Source organism: Pyxicephalus adspersus, chromosome 4, assembly GCF_032062135.1.
Source record: "Pyxicephalus adspersus chromosome 4, UCB_Pads_2.0, whole genome shotgun sequence".
Lineage (NCBI taxonomy): Eukaryota > Metazoa > Chordata > Amphibia > Anura > Pyxicephalidae > Pyxicephalus > Pyxicephalus adspersus.
This window is the reverse complement of record NC_092861.1, coordinates 39,307,906-39,332,778: the sequence shown is the minus strand read 5'-3', so window position 1 is coordinate 39,332,778 and position 24,873 is coordinate 39,307,906. Positions and strand designations below refer to the sequence as shown.

The 24,873-nt window shown below is 38.0% G+C and overlaps 1 long non-coding RNA gene across 1 annotated transcript; it reads left to right on the top strand.

The window, feature by feature from the left end:
- The first annotated feature begins 7,791 nt into the window (after positions 1-7,791).
- On the top strand, positions 7,792-23,555 carry LOC140330024 (uncharacterized). The gene is made up of 3 exons (XR_011920573.1): positions 7,792-7,849; positions 22,642-22,799; positions 22,924-23,555. It is a non-coding gene; the product is annotated as an uncharacterized lncRNA (long non-coding RNA).
- Positions 23,556-24,873: the final 1,318 nt, after the last annotated feature.

The window sequence follows — 24,873 nt, the reverse complement described above, 5'->3', positions numbered from 1 at the left end:
AGTGGGTTACAAAGATGATTTACTCATGTGTTACAGTACACTACTGAAAACATATTTTTTTGCTTTTAGCCAGAAGGGAGAAAATATGCCAGACTGCAGAGATTAAAAGGCCTGTTTTATAACTCTGTACCTGCTGTGCAGCAAGCCTGTAGAAGCATAATCATATTGCAGCCTATGAGCATGTCACACTGAATGGTTGCTAATTAGTCCTCCTTTAGCAGGGGTGTTCCAAGGGATCAGATATATATTATCAAGGTTTACTGGTACATACTGCATTTCATTAATTGTTCTAACATTAACCTTTAAAGAGACCTTGTCGCCAGACCAAGTTTTTCAACAACGATCCTTCTATAGGATTATGTGTTTTAAATTAATTTTACACATTTTAATTACCTGTAAAAACCTCCCTCTGCTGGCTGGTGCCATTTTGTACAGTATATGATATCAGCAGCCCTAGAAGACACTGAGAGTCTAAAGCAGATAATATTCAGCTTTTGGGGAATTCCTTCTATGACTGATCAATATGAAAAATGCTACTTGCTTTGGTTGCGGTGCTCCCCCTCCCATACATTAGTTGTCTGAATCTCACCTTTACTGAAAAAGGTCTTGGCTACATGCAGCTCAATGTGTCAAGTGGTGTTGGCCCCAAAACTTTGCAGGTATCATTTTATAGGAGATCAGTTACCTACAGCTCAAGGGACCCAATCTTCAGAGTAGTGTTTCTAAACTAGTGTTCCTTCAGGGGTTGCTAGGGGTTCCTTGAGCAATCAGCAATTTGAATCAGGTCAGTTTAGGTGACACCATTGATCATTTTGGCTTCCTGTACAAGTGGCATCCTTCCCACTGGCCAACAATGTAGAAGGTGGTCTTCTTACTGACCACCACACTAATGTACTGTAAGTTGTGGATATAATAATTATATCAAGGGTTCCCTGAAAACCTGAAATTTATTTCACAGGGTCCCCAATGCCAAAAAGGTCAAGAAACACGGATCTTGCGATCCTGGGTTTTCAATGAACTTTGGTTGATAATGACTGCTCTATAGTATTCTTCTTCACTTCTTTTCTTAATAGGATAAAAAGAGAGGGCAGGGGTAGAGTTGGCGGGCCAGAACAGACAGTAAAACATGTTCCCAGGAGAGAGGGAACTGGGGCTGTGCTAAGCAATAAACTCTTCATGAACAGGGTTATTTCCTTGGGAAGTTCAAAGCACATTGGAGTGAATAGAAAAAAAAACCTTGGGGAAGGGAGGTTATCTGCAATATTTTAAGTTCTTGTCAGGATCTCTTTAACCCTTTATTTGAAGCTTTAACTCAGAGTCTGACTCTAATGCTTACAGTTAAGTCCTTATTATAGAGTGAAAGCTAAGTATCTTATGTTTCAAGCATTGAGTGCAGACTAGTTAGTTGTGAAAGATATATTAATGATTGGCGACATTCTACACAGGGGTGCTGTTTTGCCTAGGACAATGTCTTCATCCATTCTTCAGTGCTGTGTGGCTACAAGCTATCTGCCATATAAATGGGAGTGCAAGCTATCAAGGGACAGCAGTGTCTGTTTCTGGACTTCACCCACTTATTGCTTTGAGCCAGCAATCAAAAGTATCAAGAGTGGGTGGATATGACTCAATTGAAGTTATAAACCTGAAAGGCAACTGTAAGGATAAAAAAAGAGTGTGTCTAGGCACTGTATGTAAAGGAAGTGTATTGATTGCTTTGTCACATTAATTTGTACTACTGATTCTCTGATCTTCAGTAAAGATCCACATTAACTAGTTGACCCCAAACCCTATGGTTGACCAATTCTAAACCCGTGACTAATTCAATATCATGAATTCAGTTTATGGTGCAGTATACTTCCCAAGCGGATTCTTGAAGAATCAGTATTGATGGGTGCAAGTATTGGGCTTACCTTTCCAGAAAGTAGTGAAGAGTGAAGACCCAGCAAAAGACCAGTTATGCCCCCCTTTAAAAAAAACTGTTAAGTGTAGTTTTGTTGTAATATCCTGAGTGACTTTATTTGTCAACGGGAGTAAATTAAAGGCAAGAGAGTTGCTAAGAATCATTGAGCTTGTTATTTATTCTGCAGTCTCTGAACATGTATCCAAGTAAATCCAGGGAGCCCCAGCATGAAAATGTAAATCCTTGTTTTCTGATGTTTTGGGAAAGTTACAAGAAGGGAGCAGCTGGCTGTGTATTTCAGCTTTACAAGTGCAAATTCCCAGACATACAATTTAAAGTCTGTAAAAAATGCTGCAGATATAAATGTGATGTAGAACCTTCTTTACCGTATAGGCTATAAGATAGCAAAACTTTCACCTTGACTCTTGCATATTAATTCAGAAGCTTCTCTGTGCTTTCTTTTAAACTGAAAAACATTAAATAGTCCACCTAAAAGTAAGATTTCTACTTAGTCTGATGACCAGGATAAATCAACCCACCTTCTCTAAACCCAGCTCAGCAATCCTGGAATAGATTTCTTAAACATCATTTGTTATTAGTTGGCAGACTTTTTTAGTCCTGTACCAGATCCATTCTAGATTTGCTGGGTTACCCAGGTTCTGTCTTGATAGTCTATTGCCTCCAGTCTTGGGAAGCTTTAATAAATCAGACCCTTTATGTCAGCACATGAACTGATTGTCTTCTTGTACTTCTTGTTTCTGGGGCTTCAAACTATTGTGTATTTGCTCCACGGCTGTCATCTGACAACCACTGATAAGGGAGCCTCCGTCAACTTCAATAAAGTCTCTGGAGTTAGGGAAAAGCAGAATATGAAATGCAGAACACTGATAGGAGGAAGGCTCTACTCATATACTCAAGGGTCTGCAAACGTAGCATGAAAGGGGCTGTACTTGGCAAACCTAAAGGCAGCCATGCATGTCAATAAAGGCATTAATAAAATTATTTAATTATTATGTCTGTGTGAGTCGTGTTGAAATATGTTAATTAATATTTTTTTTTTGGTAATGAGGAAAGAATTTCATCTTCTGTAATGTTTTTATAGCTGAAAGGAGCAGTCATACCATTTGTGTAGCTGTATAAGTGGGCCAGGGGTCCATTTATACAAGTTGGGCTGGTGTGGGGACCCCCTTCTGCAGGATTTAGATAAAACTCACTTCCAGTGCAGATAAGAAGCTGGAGGCTCTAGCCACAACTCTAGCCACAGTCATGGTTTGCATTTGCACCCAGCCAAGGTGTTGGGATTTTCTCTCCAAATTTTTTTTTCATTTCCAACTAAATTTTTATGCAATCCAGCTGGGGATAAAACTGAATATATATATATATATATATATATATATACCATATTTTACGGCGTATAAGACGACTGGGCGTATAAGACGACCCCCAACTTTGTGCGAGATCTGAGAGGCAGAAGGAATAGTACAGTACTGGTAATTGGAGGAGGGATACAGGAGGAGGTAAAAGCCTACACTGCTCCACACTCCTCTAAGGCGCAGGCCTCCAAGTCAATGGGCGGGTTCTGCTGGAGAGCCAATCCAGGCTCACGTTCTGTGCAGGCTTGCGTTCTCCTATGCGGCTTGCTTCCCTTTTGCTTCATACTCCCCGCACAGAGCGGGGACTTGACCGCGCCGGACATGAAGCCAGGGGAAGCAAACTGCAGGTAAGTACCCGGTGTAAAGGACGACCCCCGACTTTGGCACAGATTTTTGGGGGTTAAAAAGTCGTCTTATAGGCCGGAAAATACGATATATATATTGTGAGTGATGTTTTCAGGGAAAGAGAGTTGGAATAGTTAATAGGCTCCAGGGAAAAGAGAGTTGGAATAGTTAATAGGTTTTAGGAAGAAACCAGGTCTTTAGGGCCCTGGAGCCGGCTAAGGGAGTGAAAGGGTGGGTTCCTTGGCCCGGCCCATCCCTGACTGGGAATATATGCATTTGCACTCAGGTGCAAAAGGTTAGGAAGGTGTGCTCAGCAAGAGACTGACTGGGAAGTAATCTGCAAAAGGGATCCAGGCTGAAGGGAGAGCCAGAGGGATGCATGTCCGAAAGAGAGGAACTGCGCAGCGGAGAGGCTGAGGGCAGAGGATCAGCCATTGTGTGGCAGGCTGGAGGGGCTTAGGAGGCAGCCCAGTTAATTCCCAGAGCTGTGGAGGAACAGAGCTCTGCCTTGCACCAAGAAAGTATGTAATGTGAGTGGAACATATTTTGTTTTATTTAAAGACTGCCTTGGACTGGTTTTGATTTAAACTGCTGTACTTTTGGGGTAGTTAGAGAGGGACTACTACAGTGGGCGTATTTAGTTGCTCAACCGAGCCATTTTGCTTTGTGTGGTAAAGTGCTAATAAATAGACCGGCAGGAGCCTGGTTTCAACTGCAACTTTAAAGTCTGCTGTCTGTCTGTCTGATATCTTTTGACCCGCTGCTATGGGCCATCCTACTATATATATATATATATATATATATATATATATATATGTGTGTATATATATATGTGTGTGTATTGGCTCCCAAAATTTCCATGTAGACAAGAACAGAGATATAAAATATGGCAGGAAGATCTCTCTGTTGGTCCATCCAATACATATAGGGAACCAGAAGTTGACTTGCACTTAGAATATTACTTTTAGCTTTACTGAATATATAAAGTCCATTTTTTCTTTTCCTGCATTGGCACATGTTGCAGTCATACATCAGATTTTAATTCTGAATGAGCATGTAACAAGCCTCAACACACAAACGTACCTGAACTATCTTTTGCAATGTAGTACCCTCCATTGTCTGTTAATGTGCATTTCAGTAAGGCTCAGTAAAGCATGCTGCATTAGTAAAGATCCTTAATAACAGACATTAACAGATAAATTGTCTTGTGCAGAATTTCAGTATTATGTGGTTATTCTACTTCATTTGTGCTGTTTTTTTTTTTCGTTTTTTTTTTTTTTATTACCAACCTTCATTATTACTTGTATAATAAATACTATACATTGTTACTTAATTAGCCTTTATGGAATATATTTTGCTGACTTTTTTTTTTACATGGATTTAAATTATAGTACCAGATGGTGATAACATATCTAGAGGAGCACATACAGCATAAGCATACAGTACCTTCCCAGAAAAGTAAAATTATCCATTGCAGTAATGCTCTAAGGTACATGAACTGATTTTATACACCCCAGGCAAGCTATTTGTTTAGCATAGAAAGGAATACATTCGGTACATTTAGGATGGTCTTCAATTTAGCAATTTCTGGCTGGGTAATCAGTTTGAGATAATCTCTGTACAAAACTTTTAAAGCTTTGCATAAATTTCATTTTTTGATATTAAAAAAGGTAACCGTAAAAGTTTGTAAAGACTAGCAGGAGTTTGTAACCACTTCAAGATTATTTTTGGTTTTATTCTACTGGACTGAAACAATTATTACAATTTAGCTAAAAGCCTTTTGGTCCCACGCTGCTCACGGTAGTTCTAGTCTTCTGGTCACTCGCACCATAGGGCTGGTTCATAACCAGCGTCTGCACACTTTTATAGCTGGCTCTGATTCATTCTCTATTAGGGCTGCCATGAAGAGTAGCATTTCCCTGGGGCAGCAGTTCACTGGCGTAAGGAAGTGGTAACCACACCGCAACCTCATGACCAGTGTGGACATAGCCTCGGATTTGCTAATTGTTTACTTGGAAAAGATAGTGATACATATGTATTTTAGATACAAACAATTCTTTATTTTGAGAGTATTGTCTTCCAAGTATTTAAGAGTAAACTCTATCTTTATTTTAAGTCCAGCACAGTTGTTCAGGTTCCTTTAATGTACTTAAATGCATACTCTGATTTTACTGCACACTTATTGGGTGTGCTGCACTTCTTATTGAGTGCATTAGAATCTGCATCGTCAGATACATCAAGATATTTTGGCATTTGTACTATTTTTCCTATGAACCAGCCCACTGCTGGCTTTAGAGATAAGGTCTCTGGATAGGAATACCAAGGCAGGGTGCTTGAATACTGTTAGGATATTATGCAGAGCAGCCTTCCGTCATCCATGATCTGCCTGCATTGATTAGAGTCCTGTTTCTAAACCAGGGTTTAGTGGAAGTCTAGGGTTCTCCAGAGATTGCTAGGGGTTCCTTGAGAAATGAGAAGTTTATGCCCTTCAGATCAGGTGAAGTGACACCAATAGTCTTTTTTGCTATCTGTAAGAGTGACAATTTTCCCCATTGGTCAGCAATGCAAGAGGTTTCAGTTTCTTCCCACTGACCACCAAGCAAATGTATGATGAGCTGTGAATGTTGTAAATATTGTAGGGGTTCCCTAAGAAGTTATTTTAAGGGTTTCCCAATGTTAAAAAAAAGTCAAGAAAGGCTGGTAGAGAGATATACACAGGCCCCCTGATAATGTTTCTTGATAAAAACAACTTAAATAATAAAAACAGAAAGGTTTTATCTAAAATAGTATTATTAGCATATGGATATGGGTGTGTGCATGGGGGAAGGGCAATCTAAGTAAAAAGAAGAATATAAGCATAAAATAAAATAAAAAACTAAACTTGTGTTTTAGTACATACAAAGTAAAAACATGTGTCCTATAACAATGTCAACTTTAAAATTACTGGTCCCTGGGTCAAGTCCTCTGACCGCCCAACCATGCAGGTATTTCTGATCACAATTTGACTTGTCCTACAAACATGGACCTCCCTGAATAAAAAATACTTTTTTTTCTTCCTTTGAAAGACCTATGCCACCGGTGCTTGGTTATCCGGCCTTTCCACCAGGGGTGAAAGTGGAACAACTGGAAACATTTTTACACTTACTCACAAAGCCAGTCTAGTAAGCAATAGGAAAACCTCTTTAAAGTGCTATCCTGGTGGTATTGATGCCGTAATGTACTACATAAAATGTTTCCTAATGTTATGGATTGCTGCTGGCAGTGTGGAGTTAGGGATGGTTCTCTGTACCATTTTGGTGGCAATGTCTTATATTGGACAACCGGATGATGTGGAGCTTACCATTGGGTTACTGTCTATGTTGCCTGGGACCACAGGCCAAGTAGGGTCGCCCACACTTTTATCTGGCAACCGCCTGAGCTGTTATACCTGGGTACTAGAGTCAGGTTAGGTCCCCCACCCTGAGGGAAAGGGCAACAGAATTATTACACATACAGCATATGAAGGAGCTGATGGCACAACTTCATGTCCGAAATTTAGTTTTCATGACTACATGGTCAGTGTGGATGGATTTTGTAGAATTGGATGAGTTCTGAATGCTGATTGCTTAGAAATATTCCCTGGAATATAACTGGTTATGGCAGATTTCTTTTTTTCCCCTACCTTCCCTCCCCCTTTTGGGGATCTTTTGTCTTTTTTCCTTCTCTCTTGCACCCTTCCCCCTCTTTTCCTTTCCACTTTACCTTGTTATGTGGTTTTTTGGAATGGTTTTGTGCTATGCACAGCGATAAACACCAGATGCAGCTTTGGAATATGTTATTCCTCTGTGATTTAATTATTGGTCTACTTATAACTTGTATTTGAAATGTTATATATTTTTTATGTGTAAACAATTCTACTGTTGCCATGTTCTGTACTTTGTTTTGTATATTTGTTCCCTGTTTCTTAATAAAAACATATTGAAAAAAAATTATATTAATTACTGGTAAAATTTGTGGTAAACCTACTTACAAATTAACTAATTGCACTAATTCAGCAAAGAAAACAAAAAATGATATCTAGTTAAGAAAAGAGGGACGAGGAAGAATATGCTATGTAGGGTTAAAAAGCAAAATAAATGTGAATAATCATTAATACTAAAATAAAAACCTTTTTTTCACACTAGATAGCTTTGCTGCAGCTGTTACATCGATAACTGAAGCGAAAATTACTCTGGCTGGCTACAGTTTACAGGTCAGTCCTAATGGGGGGGGACATGTGAACATGAAATGTACAGAAGATGAATTGTATGGAGTCTTCAAGGATTTTTTTATATCATAGAATGTCTACAAGAGATTAATAATAAGGCAAACACAGCAGCAAGATTCATATATCATCTTTCATTATTCTGACTACTCTAAATTGAAGAAAGGCAAATTTTTCTAGGTTACTGTACTACTACAATTTTATTATTCTTTTTCTGGCCTATTAAAAAGCTAACACTGAATATACAACTTTGTAAACTTTAAAAACTTTGTAAAATGAGTTAGCAACCTTTTCCTCGTTAAATGTTAATTTACAAGATTAGACAACTGGTGCGCAAATGAACAATATCGTGCTGTAGCATAGCTACTAATAGTCAGGCTGCTAATGGCAAGTTAAATTCATTAGGTACGATTATTATATTAACATGTACACACACAATGTTCATAGAAACTATTAGGTGTACTGATTAGTAAAATGGACCTACAGCTTTCATTGTGGTTATGTCACCTTTCTAAAAAATTGATAGTTTGTAACAATTTTAAAAACACAGGTATGTTTTAGCGAGAAACATATCAAAAAATGTTGTAAGCATGTATGTTTTAGAGAATCGTATCAAAAAAATGTTCTAAGCATGTAACTATCAGTCTTCTGGGTGACATTTAAATGGCTTTCCCTGCCTGCCATGGAACATGTGATTTAGGTTGCTGCTGCTCTTTCTATATAGCAGACTGAAGAACTACAAAGTCCATGTATAGCCAAGACTTTTTAGCTTTAAAAAGTTAAATCTGTGTCTTTTGGGGTTTTCCTTAACTTTTTATACTGGAACAACAACAGAGGTAGAGAGTTCTTCATAAGGGGACAGTTACCAGTTGTCTTTAAAGGAGACATATCCATTTGAAGATTTACCACCACTCATTGGTGATAATATTTTGCATTTCCCGTCATTTTTTTGTCTTGGTGGCAAAGTTTACCAGCAGAAAGATAATGGGTGAATCTACCATGCAGGGAGACATACAGAAGTATAAACTTAACACGAGTTTGATTCCTTCTTAACTCAAAACTAGAACAAAATGTTTTTAGCGATACATTCACTTTTACTACTTTGTTGTATGAATTACTCATATTAAAATCACTTTATTCACAGTGGTGGGGTTGTTCAGGCAAATCAAATCAAATTAAGTTATTCCTTTACTTCTAATGAGAAAAACATTATATGGTTGCTTTATCTTGATAACATTATGTGATTAAATGAAGACGGAAACAGAAGTAAGCAACTTTGTTGTCCAAACTGTGTAAAGTGAATGTTTTTTTATTCTAGTCAGGAGGTTTACATGAATAGGCTGTGACACTACGACAGCTTCTGTACTGCATTCTGGGGGACATTATCTTATATGGTAGTAGGTTGCTTTTGAAAGTATGGGTGAATTGGTAACTGGATGCAGTGGATAATTAAAAAGAAAACCCTTTAGTAAGGCCATTGTTTTTTTTTCTGGTAATGCAACTGTCATAACTAAATTAGAAAGTAATTATATCTAAAAAACATTGTGATTGTTACAAAAAATATTTAGTAATCAGCAATGCAGTAATGAAATAGGTGCCTTAAATGTTGGTGCATATCCATTTCTATTTCCAATGATAGGTATCAGTGCAGAAATAGGTACATAAAATCATTTCTGTGCCTGAAATATAAGCCAAACTGTTTAAATAGATGTGGGATAGCTGGGAACATGGATTCCAATTGAGAGATGATGACAATGGATTTTCCACTTCCTCCTCGCAGAATCTCTGTGGGTTAATTACAGCTAGAAGGATGGAGTCCCCTGCTGACCTAAGAGAAGACACAGGGAGCCAGACTGATAAACACTAACCTCCCCAAGGAACAAATAATTGCAGGAAGACTTGTTAAGACATATGAGGAGATTTTACACAAGAAAGTCAGTTAAAAAAAGGAATGTTTCAACTTTCCATTTTTACCATTAGAAATTTACATGCAGTTCTCCTAGCTCAACAGTGACCTACTTTTACCTTAATCTAAATATGTTTATAGAAAAGAATTAAAGGTAATATTAGGGCACCCATAGATAGTGTCTATCTATTTGTCATCAGTGGGGAGATGAGAAATCCGCCCATTACTGAAATGAAAGAACCATGCCAGCTATGATTTTGTTAACCTAAGGTGATGTCTATGTTCCAGACCATTTAATGACTGAACAATAAACAATTAACTGACAAATCTCTGCAAATGCTAATGAGCACCTAGGATGTTGAAAGTAGCTTATTGCAGCTTCACATGTTAACCCCTGTCATGTGCGGTTATAACAAGCTATATCTGGGTCAGTTGCATCTGCTGTGAAAGTTGGACAGCATATGCCATGAGCGGAGTCTGGACTTCAAAAGCTCTTCATTTAATAAATGTATAATTTAGTCTCTGTGTATACCTCTAGGAAAAATTACTATAAACAGTGATTTGTCCAGCTAACATTTAACAATAGCATTTCACAGCTATTTTTGGAAATGCTAAAATCTCAGTTTTCTGTGGAGGTATGTATGTTTGCATCCCTGTGTAACAATGCCTTAAGGCACACAAAAACTGTTTTCAGGCCTCCAGCTGTTGTGGGACTTCATGGCCCATCATTCCCTAGTCTGCAGAAGCTAGGAGATCAAGGATACCTAGTAAAGCCTACAGCATGAAAGTCTTGTATACAACACTATAATACAACATATTCAAATCATTAAAGCCCAACAAACACTTTAAAAGACAAATAAAGCTAAATATGAGGTTGGCATATAAATCATAATAATATATACAGTATGAGTGTCAGAAGTTCAAGAAAATATTTTAGGTAAGGTTATTATAATGGGAATAGGTGGAGCCCTGTGGGGCAAAATATTCTACAAACAAGACTCCTGATTAATTATCCCACCAATGTATAACACATTTATTTCTTTACCAAATGGAATATATAATATGGCACTATATTATTTATATATTACTTACTTACAGTTACATACTTCATCTGCTGCCCATACATTCATGAGTATTAGTGCCTGGACATTTAGTTTCTGTTAGTACCATTTTTTTATAATCTGGTCAATGTCCAAATATTTGATTCTTGTCTATCCTTCTGCAACATTGACCTGCTGTCCTTGCATTGATTCTGCCTAAACACTTTTTGAAACTTCTGCCTGGTTTACAACTTTGTTAGACTGCCACCTGAACTGACCTGTCTATTCATATATTATGTTCCTGCCTGTAGAGTCAGTACTATACTTGGGTTACCCCTCAGCTCACCAGAGGAGGAAAACCAGAGACTCATTTGGGTTACCATTGTGGATGAGCCGATGCCTACCACTATATTTTACACTCTTTGAATTAACCTCAACCTCCTTCCCCTCAATACTCACTAATACTCAAAAAGAAATTTAAAATAAGAAGACATAGTTCATACTGGGACATTTTATAAAAGTACACCATTAAGTGGCTATAGTTACCTGCTGAGTAATAATGTCAACATACAACATATTCAATCATAATGTGGACAATACACGTCATGACTGGTATATTTGGGCATTACATACACGTGGGTATTTTGCTTACTATCGGAAGGCTTACAAGGACTTTTCTACATATGCAAAACGTTCCCAAGCATCTCATACACATTAATCCTCAGTATGCTCGTTGACAACACTTCCAACTAATCCACCAAAGTGTTATTTGGTTATATGCAAAGTCTAAATCACCAACCGAGAACAGAAAACCTTTTTGCCATGGCAAGGGTATAGACTTTAGAACTCTAAATATATCACCAGCAGTATCCCTGAGGACATACAAAACCAATCGTTGATTTTATTTTTTTTTTGTCTAATAGCAACGTTATGTCCTTAGTAAATCAGTTAATAACACGTAGGTCACAAAGAGACCTTGTCAAAGAAGGTGAGGAAAGCTTATGTGGTTTCCATCATCACTCGACAAGCTGCATTCTATTAAGTGGTCGATATATAATGACCGCTGCAAAGAGAAACCATGCTGATTCAGGTATATACCGTACTTCAGTCCTTCAAAAAATGCAAATCATAGAAACACAGTTCTGCTCACTCCAAACCTAATCCAAATGACATCATTTCCTAATAAATAAGTTGAAAACTGTCAACTGTTATGTGGAAGCTTTCTCTTCCTGTATTGCTCTGGCTTTAAGACATTAGCCTTCAGGATCCAAAAGGGTAACATAAACCGGCTCAATGAATTCTTGGAATGACAAGTCTTTATGTCCAGTGTGCCGGGGTTTATTGATATAATCAGGAAAGCAATGTCAACAGTAACATTATCCTCAGATTCTAAGCCATACTGGAAATTTCTCCACAGGATATGCACTGACATTGATTTAATCCAGACAAATACTTCTCCAGCAGCTTGTTTCTGAAGAGTGTCTCGGCAACTGTCGCTAAATAATTACATATCAAAATATTTGCAGCCAAAAATATGCATGTATAATTATGTCTCCATGCTTTAGTCAAGTGCTGAATGGTTTTAATGTTGATTTACTAAGATCTCCAGGGTCAAACACAGTATTGTAGCAGCTTGCGGCTGTACAGAAAATTAGATTCACATAAATAATTAGACTACTAAATAAGCTTGTTAGGTGTAGCACTGTGTAGCAGAGTGTCAAGTACAGCATTTAAACTTTAATATGAGTCCCACACTTCCTGGTAACTTATCTCTAGGTTTGTGAAATAGAACTATAGACTGCATTATAGCTTCCAGAGACGTTAAAGGTTCCCTGCACAGCAATGCTAGTATATTGCAGAATGAACATAGTACAGAGCCCTTTCCTGAAAAAAAAAGTATGATATACAACTGCACACACAAAAGCATTACCAGCTGACACAATCAATATTGTACTGGAAGCAAGCAGAAACATGTCTGCAACGATTTGCAGGAAAAAAAAGATTGTGCGAATAAACATAATAATAAATAATACAAGCTGCCAAAGAATAGAGAATGTGTCTTTGCAGTTGCAGTGTGTTTGTCGCCAGTGCCCTGCCAGGGAGCAGATGCAGTTGGATGTGGTCTACGCAATTCTTTCATGAACCTTGCTCAGCAATAGGGATGAGAGAGTAAAAATTAAAAATTCGATCCTTCGTCGAATCGGGCCGTTCTCGCTTACCGAACATGTAAACGAGAACGGCCTGTGTAAATTTGGATGTCTAGATCAAATTTTTTGGGACCTGCAAGAGCGATCAGGGAGAGGAGCTGATTGCTTTTGCAGCCCTGTAGTATGTGTTCTTGGATAGAGATTCCCTATCCAAGAACACAGGAGTCCCATGGCTGTGCTGATCATGAATGAATGTAGCCGTGGGAATCATCCTGTGATGCTTCCCATGATTGCATTCATTGATGAGCACAGCCGCAGGACTTACACTGACAGGAGGAGTACAGTGGCTGCATTCATGAATGCAGCTGTGAGAATCCTCCTGGGAGCGATCCCTGGGCACTAGAGGTGAAATAAGGTGAAACGAGGGAGGCAGAGCTGTTGCCTGATTGCTTTTGCAGGTCCCAAAAAATTCTATTCCAACGGCCAAATTCACAGGCCATTCTCGCTTACATGTTCGCTAAGCGAGAATGGCCCGATTCGCCGCAAGATCGAATTTAAAAAGTTTGCTCGCTCATCCCTAATAAACACCAATAAAGCTTCTGATGAAAATAATCATTTCCAGACTGAATCACTGTAAATGGAATTGTTACATGTTACATTGTATGCAGCTCAGAAATGTATGCTTCTATAAATGTTTTTTATAGGTGTTGAAGGAATACCCAAATAGGAAGAATTTGGGGCAGACGATTTTTTTTTTTTTTTTTTGTGGATTTTACTAATTTCAACTGATGCTTGTTCACACAGATTCACAAATTGGGGCAGTCACTGCTTACCAAGTGATCTATTTCAAGCTGCTAGGCATCCATTAAGGGTAAAGATAAAAAAATACAAGCTTTTATCAAGTGGTGTGGCTGTTTTGCACTAAAGGTATAGAAGACACATTGTTTGTTTTTACTTTATTTTTCTTCTAAATGCTTAAAAAATGCTTTTCAACTACCCCAACATTTCTAAAAAATCACTTAGCATAGGTTTGAAAAGTTTGCCAATTCAAGACTATAAAAGTGAATGACGAGTTCCCCAACTATGAGATTCCACATGGTATGCAAAAGCAAGCCAGAACCAAGCTGCATCTACAATACCTGAAGAAAGAAAAACCTCTTCAACCGATTTTATTTAATTAAATTACAATGAAATGATTTTGCAGTTAATATTTCTTCTGTGAGTTATGTACTGGTTGGAAACTGCTATGTCAATAATTAAAAAATGGTTTGTGTGAACATTCCTTAAGAATCTTGCAGTTTATGAATCCCTGTATTCATACAACATCTACAGAAGAAAAGCTATCTGAAAGAAGTGAGATTCTACAGTGGGAATTAGATTGTCCAGCCAGATTTTCAGATTGGTTCAATCATTTCTATAAATGACAGATGGTCCAGAGAACATCTTTAAAATCTGGGAACTGTAGCTGTTTATGAATGGGTACACCATGTGTTAGTAAATGCTAAGTCTTGTTTTCGGAAGATCTAACCCTAGGAGGAAAGGGATGAAGTGTTGTAGCTACGTGCCAGCTGTAAAGCAGCAGAACAAAGTCACAGAGGAAATACAAGTGTTTACAATATTAACTTTTATAGAGCTGTGGCTTCTGCACTACTTTGATGATTATATACCATATGAAAATGTCCATGTGAAAATACAAGCAATACTTCCAAAGTTAGGTGTTTTGTTTAAATCTTGTATGGAAATTGTGACCTCTTATTGGCAAAATTAGTGATGTTCCCATGAAAAAACTCTACCTTTAACGTGGTCTTGCTGGGCTGACTGGTATATAAATAATTGCTGTATATGATGCTTCCACATACATAACCACATTGAAAAGAACTTAGGTGGGAAAGTATATATGGCTATGGCGATGTATGAATTTTCATATCTGTTTAAGCCATCACATCCTTTGTAAAAGTTGCATCTGATAAGATGAGTCTTCACTACAATATATTTTTCAATTAATTTTGAAACACACATGTTTTGTGCAAACTAAGAGTACATTCACCAGCATTTAAAACTTGCTGGGCCAAGTAACTCTGGTCTCAGTAAAGAAGTTGGTGGCCAATGTCATTGGGCTGTGATTCCGGACAAAAAAGCATTGCTTGGACAATAATGTAAGCCAGTAGTAGTAACTGAAAGGTCTACTAGGGGTCTCAACAACTGACAAATGTCTCACATAATAATCCCAAACGAAAGAGATAATGACCACACTCTATGGAGTTAAATCTAAAAATGTTTAAATTAGCTGTATTTTCAATAATCAAAAGAAAGTTTTGATTTTCTCATGCAATGCAGACATTACTCTTTCACCCCCTGGTGAGGATCGGGAACCTGAGACTTGATCAACATCTGTTTTATGAGCCCCATTATGCCTCTATTATCTCTATTATGCCACAGAACACATTCATACATTGAAAACTTGTTGGGAAAAACACTGGACACTAAACACTAAGACAATGGACACGCTACAGGTGGACACGCTACAGGCAAAATATAAAAATGGACTATAAATATAGATTGTTTGGCATACACATGAGCAACAAAAAGTTAAACTTTATGAACTCTGTTCTGTCTAATGCAGTAGTAAACTCAAATTTACTTTGGTCTACAGTCAAGAAATACTGCCATAAAGTAGGCAAACTATGTAAAATGTAAATGTATTTAGGTTTAAAATAGTTCACTTTCTATCCAGAACCAGACCAAAATCCAAAACGTGGGCAGCGGCCTACACAGAAGGACTACTGACCTCTGTGTAACATACAAGTATGGGTGTATTTGGGTTAAGAAGTAGGTTTAAAGATTTGGTCATGTAAAGTTTAAGGCTTACCACAGGGTGGAAGTCCAATCTGGCATGATGGGAAATGAAACCTTTCCCCTAAATCCTTATTTCTCATATAGTTATTCTTCATGCATTTGTCCCAAAATAATGCAAACTTCAATAGTGGTAAGAGCAGCATTGTTAGGTCATATCCTGTTCAGAGAGAAGGCTGAACATGTGAAGTATTTTGTTTTTGTCATTGTTTACCCTGTCAGGCAGAGGTTCCCTGGCTTGATTACAGATTATTATTATTCAACAGGATTTATATAGTACCAACATATTAGCCCTGCACAATAAATAGGGGTTGCAAATGCCAGACGAATACAGACAGGAGGAGAGGAGAGGACCCTGCCCCGAAGAGCTTACAATCTATTAGGTAGGGGAAGTTACACACAATAGGAGGGGGGATATGTAGTGGTGGGAAGGAGTGACGGTTTCAAAAGACTGAAGAAGATGGGTAGGCAAGTTAGAAAAAAATGGGTTTTGAGTGCTCTTTGAAATGAGCAAAAAGTAGGAGCAAGCCATATAGGATGAGGAAGACCATTTCAGAGAGTTGGGGCAGCTCTAGAAAAGTCTTGGAGATGTGCGTGTGACGAGGTTATGAGTGAGGAAGTCATTAGTAGGTCATTGGAGGAGGGGAGAGAGAGGCTGGTGGAGTATTTTTTTTACCAGGTCAGAAATGTAAGTGGGACAATAACTGTGGAGGGATTTGAAAGCAAAGCACAGGAGCTTGGATTTGATTCTAAGGTGAAATGGAAGCCAGTGTAGAGAACTACAAAGAAATGCAGCAGAAGAAGAGCGGAGGGAAGGATGGATGAGTCTGCCTGCAGCATTCATAATAGATTGTGTAGGAGAGAGTCGGGTTAGTGGAATACCAGAAAGGAGGATGTGGTCCCTGGGGACAGGTAGGGGCGGATTTTGGAGATGTTGCGTAGGTGAAAGTGACAGGACCTGGAAATGTTCTGAATATGGGGGGTAAATGAGAGGGCAGAATCAAAGGTGAAGCCAAGTCAACATGCCTGAGGGGAGGGATGAATAACAGTGTTGTTAACAGTTAGATATATGTCAGGGGGAGATTTGGAATTTGAGGGGGGGGAGATGATGAGTTCTGTTTTATTCAGGTTGAGTTTCAGGAATCGGTCAGACATCCATGATGAGATGGCCGACAGGCAGCATGAGACCTTATCCAGGACTGAGGGAGACAGGTCAGGGGTGGACAGATAGATTTGAGTGTCATCAGCATACAGATGGTACTGTAAGCCAAAGGAGGATATGAGACTACCGAGAGAGGAGGTGTACAGAGAAAGGAGAACCGGTCCAAGGACTGACCCTTGGGGAAAACCAGCAGGGAGGAGAGTGGGGGAGGAGGAGTTACCATTGAAAGGAGCGGTCAGAAAGATAGAAAACCAAGAGAGAGTTGTGTCACAGATACCAATGGAGTGCATGATTTGAATTAGAAAATGGTGATCAACAGTGTCAAAAGCAGAGGAAAGATCAAGGAGAAGGAGGAGGGAAAAGTTGCCTTGAGACTTATAAGTGCTTAATTTATCAATAAAATGCGCATACGCCCCGGTTGGCAAGCTCTATTACCGCGAGTCGGGCCCGAGTTCTAGTGAACTCGCCTGCCGGTTTTCGGCAGAAATGAGCAAAGATCTCGAATACGCCAATTAGGGCAATTAATTTTCAGCTGTGCAATTCAGAAGCAGATGGTAAATGGTGAGGCGAAAGCAATTGATTAGCACACACCTGCGCCCTGTTCTGTGCGCATCTCCAGTCCATTTTACAGGTCAGTTTGAATCTTTAAAGCTTGATTTTTTTGTGTAAGTTCTACTTTTTTATGTTACATTCTACTTATTCACAAACTTGCTCTTGCACTTTGTAATATGTCATCACACAATAGTATGACTGTAAAAAAATATGTGAACAAACATTTATGACCTGATTAAAATTTCATTTGAGTTTGACTTTTGAGAAATCAAATATTTTAGTAAAGGATTATAGGCAAACATGTTATAATACATGTATTAAGGAACATATAGTGATTTCACGTGTGTTTATGTCAAAATACATTTAAATGCATAGAAAAACATATGCTTTTTAATTAGTACTATTTTAACTGGACTGGTTTGGCAGGGGGGTTATTCAAGTAAGTTTGCTTGGTTGGTATGCATTGATGTGATTTTTTTGTAATCCTCATGATTGTTAGTTTCATCTGTTGCTGCAATGTTTTGTGCCTGATTTGTAATGCCAGTTTGTTGTTTAGCAATTCTTCAGCAATGTTTTGTCATTTTTTCCACAAGTATTGAGTACAAATGTCTGCATGGTTTCCACTCCAAACTCCTACTTGACCCCCCTCGTTGCCCTTGTCACCTATTGGTATTTGAATGTATTATGTACATAGTCCTTTTCTAAAAAAAATATCATAATTTTTTTTTTCCTTATTTTTATTTTTTTTTATTTAAATGTGCTGCCACACAACTTCTCTGTTCATTTGTAGTGGTGTTATAGGTTTGTTGTCATTGTGCTGCCTGATCTTAGCAATATTGTATACAAGTACACTTCCACTTGCTGTCCAAACTGGTTGTCAATTAGCTGTCCAGCTGAGTTGCATACTCATTCTAACACACCTGATGGTAATGGAAGGAGGTCCAGGTTTCCAAACACAACATCAAACCACATTGATTGAAGCAGGGTGAGGCACTCTTGGAAATGAGCAGATGTTCTGTTGTTGCTTAACTTAATGCTCATTAACCTCCTGAGCGTTACACTGAGGTCTAGATTTCTGTACCAAAAGTGTTCCACTGTTTTTCATGAATTTTTTTTTTTAATTGTAGACCTGTAACTTACAGAAATATGTCCGAACAAGGGACTAGTAGATATTATGAATATAAAAAATGTTTGAAACACACAATCATGTAAAAAAAAAATACTTTTAAAAAACTTAAAGGAAAAACACAAAAATCAGCTTAAACATGACTACATAACCAAATCAAAAATACTGAAAACACTGAAAAAGCAATAACTCTGTATATTGTAAAGTACTATATTATTCTAAAACACCTCCCTAGTGTGGCAATTTTTAAAACTTTGATTGTGTATTTATTGGAGTTTGTTTTGAATTTTTTTGTATTATATTGGATACGGGAGTTTGTATTCAATCCAATACAAAATGAGAGTTTGAATTTACCAGTTATATACTTTGTATTTATTTTGTATTATTTTGGATTGGATATAGGAGTTTGTATTCAATCCAATACAAAATGAGAGTTTGAATTTACCAATTACACACTTTGTATTTATTTGAATTATTTTGTATTGGATTGGATACAGGAGTTTGTATTCAATCCAATACAAAATGAGAGTTTGAATTTACCAATTACACACTTTGTATTTATTTGAATTATTTTGTATTGGATTGGATACAGGAGTTTGTATTCAATCCAATACAAAATGAATGAATGAGTCTGAATGTGAATTTCCCGCACACGCGCCGACGTCATCACGCACGCAGGGAGAAGCCGAGCGGCTTTTTTTTCTCCGTTTCAGAAGGCACCCGGCGCTGGACGGAGAACGACGCGGGACGATCAGCGGGACCAGGTAAGATGCCGGCCCGTCGGAACACAAGATGCCGGCCGTCTTCTTACCGGTCCCGCTGGTATGGGAGAAGGCACCCGGCGCTGGAGAGGGAGATCGACGGAGGACGACGCTGGATGAGCACAGCGGGACCAGGTAAGTGGGGATTTTAATGTAGGGAAAATCTCAAGGTTAACGAAAATAGCACTGTTTTTTAGCCCGTACCAAGGTCGGGCTTAACGCTTGGGAGGTTAAATACTGGAGTGTATGCATTATTTAGGTGTTTACACAAAACAAATAGTACTAGTATATCAAACTTCCAGGGCCAAATCCATTTTGTGCCAAACATTTTGTTGCCTTTCCATCCTTTTGGGATGTTTCTGCAGGTTTGAATGGCATTTTAGACCTTTGTCTACTATATACATTGACTTACTCAACTCAGCTTGGTAGTGGAAGCACATAAGGTGGATTCCTCCTTCAACCAGAAGCAATATCATCCATGAATGTTGCTTGTAGCCATGCCCATCAGAAATCATAGGAACAAATAAGCAATCTTTTCAATTTGAAGCATGTGAAGCAACATGGTCCAAAAAGCCCTCTTTGCCTATTTCTTTCTATAATTTCTCTTTTCCATGTATATGTACACACACCTAAATGCATACATACATGTTCTTATTCATGTGCACTCATGTCTATACATAAATGCATGGGTGCACATGAAGCAAAACAAGCAATATACACAAAAAATAAAAACTTACCTGAATGAGGACTTTTCGAAAGTGCGGCGCATTTTTCAACTGATAAAATACAGTTCACATGCACATAGAGGGTCTGCCTTGGCGCACAACTATGCGCTACATACTCCTGAAGAATGAACAGTGAGTTTAATGCAAGCTCGCCAGTGTGAAACTGCTGGGGCTGTGCATATCCATCGGGGAGATCGCTTCAGTTGATGACTTCCGCGCGAGTATGCCGGTGCCTCGGATTGGGTTGATGAATTGATTTTAGGGCTCCAATTCCGGATCGTGAATATGTGCGAGCGTCGAGCTTCCAATTTGGCTCGATGAATCAGGTTCTCTGCTCTTATGAGGTCATTGGCCACTTTAGGAAGGGCTGTTTCAGTGGAATGAGCAGCTCGAAAACCAGACTGGAGAAGGTCAAGGAGAGAGTTGGTGCTTAGGTAATTGGTGAGTCTTTTGTAGACAAGGCGCTCAAGAAGTTTGGAAACATATGGGAGAAGGGAGATAGGATGGTAGCTAGAAGGTAGGGAGGGGTCTAGAGAGGGTTTCTTAGGGATAGGGAGAATTATGGCATGTTTGAAAGAGGAGGGGGAAAATACCAGTAGAAAGGGGGAGGTTGAATAGTTCTGTTAGGGCTGGGTCCTGGGTGGAGGAATGGGCACAGAGTAGATCAGATGGAATTTGGTCAAGCGGACAGGTAGTAGATGGAGATGATTAGAGAAGAGACATCATCCACAGTAACAGGGCAGAGCGAGGCCAGTGATAATTTACAGGTGGAAGAGGTGGATATGGTTGGAGTGGCCCGGTGAGCAGAGATATCATGTCAATTAGAAGCTTACCTTCCACTCCCTGTACATCAAAGAACCATAATCCTCATACTTCTCCTGTAAACGGTAAAAGTACATAAAACAATGCTAAAAAAACCTTTCAGGTACTTATTTTTAGACTAGATTATTTTGTGTTCCTAAATTTACTAATGTTGTAGCAAATGTATACTAAGAGGGTGAAAATTTTTACTATAGATTTGTTTTATAGATAAGACTTTGGTTATTTGATTTTTGTATGTACAGTTAGGTCCATAAATACTTGGACAGAGACAACTTTTTTCGAATTTTGGTTCTAACATTACCACAATTAATTTTAAATTATAAAACTCGGATGCAATAGAACTGCAGCCTTCAATTCAGTGGGTTGAACAAAAAGATTGTATAAAAATGTGAGGAACTAAAACTTTTTTTTTAACACAATCACTTCATTTCAGAGGCCTAAAACTAATTGGACAAATTAAAAAGTGGAAAATAAAATGTTCATTTTTTAATACTTGGTTGGCTGTTGTGAAGGGGTTTGTCCTCACCATGGAAATGATTCTGCGATCATCCGCCATCATCCAACACTGCTGTCTTCCGTGGACGTCCAGGTCTTTTGTAGTTGCTGTGTTCACCAGTGCTTTGTTTCTTTCTCACAATGGATGTACCAATCTTTTGATCTTGGTATGATGACATCACATACCAATAGGAAGGGAAACACCACACTTTCAACTCCAGGCCTTTTATCTGCTTAATTGATAATCACATAACGGATTTATTGCCCACACCAGCTCATGAAATAGCCTTTAAGTCAATTGTCCAATTACTTTTGAGCCCCTGAAATGAAGTGATTGTGTAAAAAGGCTTTAGTTCCTCACATTTTTATGCAATCTTTTTGTTCAACCCACTGAATTAAAGCTGAAAGTCTGCAGTTCAACTGCAGTTTCATTTACAGAACCAAAATTCGAAAAAAGTGGTCTTTGTCCAAATATTTATGGACCTAACTGTATGTGTATTACTTAACTCTTGTGTGACAATTTAATTTGCAGCAACAGTATATGGTTCCAAATGAACGTCACAAAAATAGTGTAAGAGTCTGGAAACTGCATCTTCAAGGAGTTTCATTTATTTGGCCTATATGCAGAAGCCCTTCTTGGTAATGTCAATTAGATAATCTAACTCATTTGTGTTTACCAAAATGCTCTTTGTAAGAAAAACACATTTATGCACCTCTTTAGCATATGATGCATTTTTACATTTTTTTCTTTAAAACTGACAAAACAGTAGTTTATTTATAGTTAGCATATTAATATACAGAATCTGCTGCTAGGATTGCCCAATCATGCAGTCACTTATTACTCAGCTCACTTTTTTACTCTGTCTACATTATTAATACAATGTAATTCATTAATTAGGTAATTTGAAGAAGCTATTTTCAATGATTATCTTAGAGTTCCTTAAAGGGATAGTGCCAGAGGCTCCCTTATTTTTTTGATTGGAAAAAAGGAGGCCAATGACATTTCAGGTTTATGTCCAGGCAAAATCACCAGACATCCTCCAAAGTCCAGCATCTTTTTTTTTCTGTTAATGGTATATTGCTGAGATCATGATTCTCATCTGTTCCACTTGCTTCCACAAATTGTTATCTGTTGATTCTACCAGTTTAAAGTGAAACTAACCCTGCAATATTTACCTATTCCTGTTGCAGGGCGCTGTATCTTCCTTCATTCATTCCTCCTGGAGATGATCTCGATTGGCCAGGCTAGGATGATGTAAGTGCACACACAAAGGTATTGCAAGGTTTTTTTCTGGCAACCAATGCTGAGCAGCTCAGAAAAATTTCACAGCTGGGCGACGGTTAGGTAGGTAAGTACAGTTTTTGCAAATGGAAGCAAGACTTCACCTCTCCCTTTCTGGGATAACAACCTGTGTGAATCCTAGATGTTCAAAGTGGAACTTTAGTTATACTTTAACCTTTTTTTTTCTGCAGGGGCTACATGGTGAAGATGATGCCCTCTTACCAAAAAATGCCCCTTACAACCACTGGGGGCAGTAATGGGTCTATTTTTTGACAAAGTGCAGGTGGCTACATACATTTTGTACCTTTCCTTCTTTGGCAAGCCAGATTTCGGAGGACTTTTTATGGATATGAGAGGAAGTCCATAAATGCTTGCTGCCCTATTTTGTATCCAGTAAGTTCCCAAACTGATAACAGAGTCTGGTTTCAAAATTAGGGGGGACCCCATACTGTTTTTTGTAAATATTACAACAAATAATCTTAAACAAATCACAGTTTTAACACACCGTTTTATACATGTTGCCATTACTTACACTGTATTCTCCGATGGTACCATTGTCTCCCAAGCCCGGTGCAATGCAGTAGGGTTTCATGTAATAGAATTTATGACTGTAAAGTACATAAGAGAAAAATCAGTAAAAATCTGTAAAAAATTTAGCTTAATAATGTGTATTTTTATGTATTGACTAGACATTTATTTTAGTTCAGTATTGCACTATCGGAAACCCAAGGATTTTCTATCCCTTGCCAGATGTGGAGGCACCCAGAACACTTTTTCTGAGGGCCTTAGACAGCTGTTTTGAGCTTGGTATGATGACCTCACATACCAATAGCAAGGAAAACTGCACACTTTCGATATCTGATGTTTAATTTAATTTGAAATACCTGATAAAATGGACTTATTTTTCAACATTTTTAAATTAATTCAATCATCTTAACTTTGTCTGATATATGTAAAAAACGTTTTAATATATATATATATATATATATATATATATATATATATATATAGTTGTTTAAATATGCAAATTTAGAAGGACAATTGAATTAAAACCATTTGCATTGCCATGTCATGCATGGGTGAGGGTTAAACCATCCTTTTATTTGGCAGTGAAGTTAGCCTGTACTGTGAGTCTCCTACGATAAAGGAGAGGTTTTATGTGCCTTCTGGACTCTAGAACCTGGCAAACTGAAATATAACAGCACTAGCAGCTGATTTGTGGTTTTACTCTGACTAGTGATTTATCAAATTACAATAAAAACAAGAGTTATAATTTAAATTCAGCCCATGCTAGCTTAGACTTGTCAGAAAACAGCAGCCAATTTCCAGCCGCTTGAATTCTCAGTTTACTGCTTGAAGTTGTTTGGAGGGAGATGGAAATCCTCCTTTGAATTGCTAAGAAAGAGCTGAATAAAGACTTGAAGATACACAGATAACAGAGCCTTCACCCATTTCCTGGACAGGACGACCTGATGATTGCTGACATTTTAGGTCCATTTTGAATTTAAATTGTAAGAAAGCAGGGACTGATGTCTGGTTTCTTAGAAAAAAGAATCTGCAAAAGGAAAACAAGCAGGGAATGTTAAATAAAACTGAAAAAATCAATGCATGATGTAGTCTTTCCTATGCTGTTTACTAAATTAACTAAATTAATTTCCTTTATTGTATTTTCTGGTTAGATTTCTTAATATTATACATTTTTAATCAATACAGAACATCCATTGGCCTAATCTCACCCCCCCCCCAAAAAAAAAATCTAAATTTGGTCACATTGATCTAATAATTAAGGTAAGGTGTATTTATAATAAAACATTTCTTGGTTCTGGATAGTGTTTCAAAGGACTAGCTCCCTATGCCAAATGTTTTCTTGTTGAGGAAATTCTCCTGCCCTAGTAACCATTGAAATTAGGATAGAAAGTGAAGAGAAATGACAATAAAAACAAAAGCTTCCATTTAATCTTCCAATACAGACACCTGTTCCAGTGGCAACTGTCTAGTGCGAATCCCCTCCATTGCCAGACATTTCGTCTCACTTTCTGTTGCATCTCAGTTACAGGAAGTGAAGGGAAGTCCTGCCAATGAGACACAGAAAGAATAAGTGACACAAGTTTTAACTCTTTCCTTCTCAATCCAAACATAAC